General features: G+C 47.8%; 1 pseudogene; it reads left to right on the top strand.

Annotated features, from left to right (window-relative positions):
- Positions 1-1,239: 1,239 nt before the first annotated feature.
- On the top strand, positions 1,240-3,188 carry LOC109557115 (small ribosomal subunit protein uS2-like; annotated as a pseudogene).
- Positions 3,189-3,395: the final 207 nt, after the last annotated feature.

Genomic DNA, 3,395 nt, shown 5'->3' with positions numbered 1-3,395 from the left:
TGCTCTTGGCCTCTCAGGAAACAGCATACAGGATGTATTAGTTGCATCTGCCCTCCCTCTCACTGGCTCTTTTCCGTCCTCCCTCATCTCCGTGACATGTGTAACTCTGTGCACATCACTATCACCATGACACCCTCCCTCCCTTGGGAAGCCTGTTATCACCTTCCTGCTCCTTTCTCTGCTGCCCCGTGTGTGTCCGTGCCCGACACTCACAGCAGCTTCACAGCAGGCGCTCTCCCTCACTCTTCTCTCCAGAGTTCCTGCTGGAATTTCTGGACACCACCTCCCAAGTATTTACCTCTGACTCTGACTTCTCCTTCCCTGGTGGGCCCTGTAGCATCTTCCCCTGAGTGAAGACCACAGATAAAACCTAAATTTCAGAAGCTCGCGACTGAGCTGCATCTGGCTGTTTTAAGACTAAATTCTCCTTCTTCCCCAGCTACCTTAGACTCCCCTGTGGATGTCTCCTTCTCATCCAGGCTCAGTGATTCAATATCATCCATGAACCATTTTCCTATACTCAACCATCTATCTGGCCGTATTGATACCATCTCCAGGGGAGTGGGTGGAGCAATGATGGGCAATGTTGAGATGGCAGGTAGAGACCAGGCCAGGCAATGAGGGCATGCAAATGAAGGACAGTGCTAAGAAGAGCAGATTATAGAGAAGTCACAAGGGCAGAAGAGGTTGGAGAATGTTTTTAAAAAACAGATCAGGGAGAAATCTGGGAGAGCAGAGGTTGAGTCTTAAGGAAAGAGAAATGATCATTGCATAGCTCTTCGGGGGCGGGGAATCCAGCAACGTGCTACTTTACCAGCAACATCCTATCAGATGCTATATTTCAGTTACAAATACTTCAGGCTACAAATCCATTAGATTTGTAGAAATTCCCAATGCATTAGAAATTGATACATTTTCCTGCAATGGAATAAATTAGGCTAAGGTTATGCATTACATTGTTTATTGTGATGTCAAGATGTCATTTTATATTAGTGTTTATTCCAACATGGACCAGTAAAGTGTATTATAGTACATCATCTATTCAGTGGACTGATTTATGGAAAATAGTGTCCCAAGAGAGAATATTCCCCAAGATATTGTCAGCTGAATATAAGCAAGATACATAAAACACTGTGCACACTGTGCGACCATGTACGGTTTTAAATGTGGTTGTGCTCAGTCACTCAGTCACATCCTACACTTTGTAACACTATGGACTGCAGCCCACCGGGCTCCTCTGCCCATGGCGATGCTCCAGGCAGGGATACCAGAGTGGGTTGCCATTTCCTGCTCCAGAGGATCTTCCAGACCCAGGGATTGAATCTGAGTCCCTTATGTCTCCTGCATAGGGAGGTGGGTTCTTTACCATTAGCACCACATGTGGAGTGAAGAAGAAATAGATATTTATAGTTGCTTGTGTATCCATAAAATGACATTCTGGGCCATCTCTCCTGATCCAGGGGCTAAGACTCTGCACTCTCACTGTAGGGGCCTAAGTTCAATCCCTTGTCAGGAAACTAGAACCCACATGCGACAGATAAGAGTTCTCATGGAAAAGGTCCCACAGGCACAGCCAAATAAATACTTAGAAGAAAAAAAAATACACCTCTGAAAGCTATCCCTGAGAAACAAAAACGTGGCTGACTGTGGAAGCAGCAAGGACTTGACAAGAAGGGAGGAGGTAGGAAGAACAATGTAATATGAACTATTTTATATTTTTAGGTTCTTGAGCCTTGTACATGTATTCTAAGTTTCTCAGAAATGCCAAGACGTTACAAAAAATTTTAAACCTCTAAAGAACAAAACTCACAGCTTTATTTCTACAAACTGAATGAAAGTCAAGTTTGTTTTATCAGAAAGATTATCTGGCTTCTCTAAAACATCTTCTCAGGCTTTTCCCACACTACCCAGACAGTGGTCCATACGGCACTGTCTGGATTCTTGTCATAATGTGAAGTGAATCTTTTACTTTATCCTGGGTCCTTGCTGTCCGGCAAATGAAGGACGACGTCATCACCTTCCTTGCAGCAGGGGCCCTCTTAGGTAGCACCAACCTTTACTTCCCAAAGGAGCAGTACATCTACAGAAGGAAAAGTGGCGGCGTCTACACTAGGAATCCGAAGAGAACCTGGGAGAAGCTTCTGTAGGCAGCTCATGCCATCGTTGCCACTGAAAACCCAGCTGCTGTCCCTGCTGCGTCCTCCAGGAACCTTCGCCAGCGAGCTGAGCTGCAGTTTGCTGCCGCTTTACTCCTGGAGCCTCCACTAACCAGACCCAGGCAGCTTCCAGGAGCTAAGACTCCTGGTAGTTACGATCCCTGGGTCGACCGCCAGCCTCTCCCAGAGGCATGTATGTGAGCTTCTTACCATCGGTCTGTGTGACACAGACTCTCCTCTGCACTCTGGAGACCACCCATTCCCGGCAACCAGGGAGCTCAGTCGGTGGGTCTGACTTGGTGGATGCTCACCCGGGAAGTTCTGCCGGTGCGCGGCATCCTTTCCTGTGAACACTCTTGGGAGGTCGTGCCTGATCTCTACATCTGCAGATTCTGAAGAGATTAAAAGGGAAGAGCAGGTGGCAGCTGAGCAAGCTGTGACCAAGGAGGACTTCACCGTGAATGGGTCACTTCAGCAGCTGAGTGCAACGCTACTGGATCTGAGGTGCTGGCCTAGTCCACAGCGGGGCAGGCGAGCTTGCTGCCTACTCCGCAGTTCCCCCTGAAGGCTGGCCTGCAGCGCCTACTGCTCAGGCCACTGGATGGGTAGGCACAGCACTGCGTGGGCTTCAGCTGTTCTTTCACAGGCTCTTTTCTTGGGTGGGGGCTGTGCTGGGTCCCTGCTGCTGCACAGGTTTGCTCTGGTTGCCATGAGTGGGGCGCACTCTCTGGTTGTGGTGCCTGGCCTTCTTGTTGCAGCGGCTTCTCTTCTTATGGAGCATGGGCCCCAGGGCCCCCAGGCTTCCGTGGTGGCAGAGCGTGGGCTCAGGAGCTGTGGCCCCCAGGCTGTGGAGCACAGGCTCGATGGTTGTAGTTCACAGGCTTAGTTCCTCTGAAGGCACGTGGTATCTTCCTGGACCAGGGATTGAACTCATGTCTCCTGCATTGGCAGGATTCTTTACCATGAGCCATTATGGAAACCCCACAAACTCTTAAAATGGAAATTGGTTGACAGAAAATAAGCAGTTTCTAAATAAATAAATACGTCTACTCATGAGGATGTTCTGTGACTTTTGCTTTTTTCCTTTCACATAAGAGGAAAATTTCATAATTCATTATGGTCTTCCCTCAAACAATATTTGCAACTGCTAATTTTACTAGATAAGCTTGATCCAATTTTTAAAACACTTTTCTCCCACTTTCCCCTATGCACTGTACATTCATCATCAATTGAGATGAT

The sequence above is a fragment of the Bos indicus genome, chromosome 22 (assembly GCF_029378745.1).
Source record: "Bos indicus isolate NIAB-ARS_2022 breed Sahiwal x Tharparkar chromosome 22, NIAB-ARS_B.indTharparkar_mat_pri_1.0, whole genome shotgun sequence".
NCBI classification, from domain to species: domain Eukaryota; kingdom Metazoa; phylum Chordata; class Mammalia; order Artiodactyla; family Bovidae; genus Bos; species Bos indicus.
Note: the sequence above shows the minus strand (reverse complement) of the source record. Positions and strands in the feature narration are given on the sequence as shown.